The following is a 401-nucleotide window of genomic DNA, read 5'->3' on the forward strand; positions in this document are numbered from 1 at the left end:
TAACATTATTATTGTTACATTATGTTATTATTGTAACATTATTATTGTTACATTATGTTATTATTGTAACAGTATGTTATTATTGTAACATTATTATTGTAACATTATGTTATTATTGTAACATTATTATTGTAACATTATGTTATTATTGTAACATTATTATTGTTACATTATGTTATTATTGTAACAGTATGTTATTATTGTTACATTATGTTATTATTGTAACAGTATGTTATTATTGTAACATTATTATTGTAACATTATGTTATTATTGTAACATTATTATTGTAACATTATGTTATTAGTGCAACATTATGTTATTATTGTAACATTATTATTGTAACATTATGTTATTATTGTTACATTATGTTATTATTGCAACATTATGTTATTATTGTAAC

The sequence above is a fragment of the Oncorhynchus masou genome, unplaced genomic scaffold (assembly GCF_036934945.1).
Source record: "Oncorhynchus masou masou isolate Uvic2021 unplaced genomic scaffold, UVic_Omas_1.1 unplaced_scaffold_181, whole genome shotgun sequence".
Lineage (NCBI taxonomy): Eukaryota > Metazoa > Chordata > Actinopteri > Salmoniformes > Salmonidae > Oncorhynchus > Oncorhynchus masou.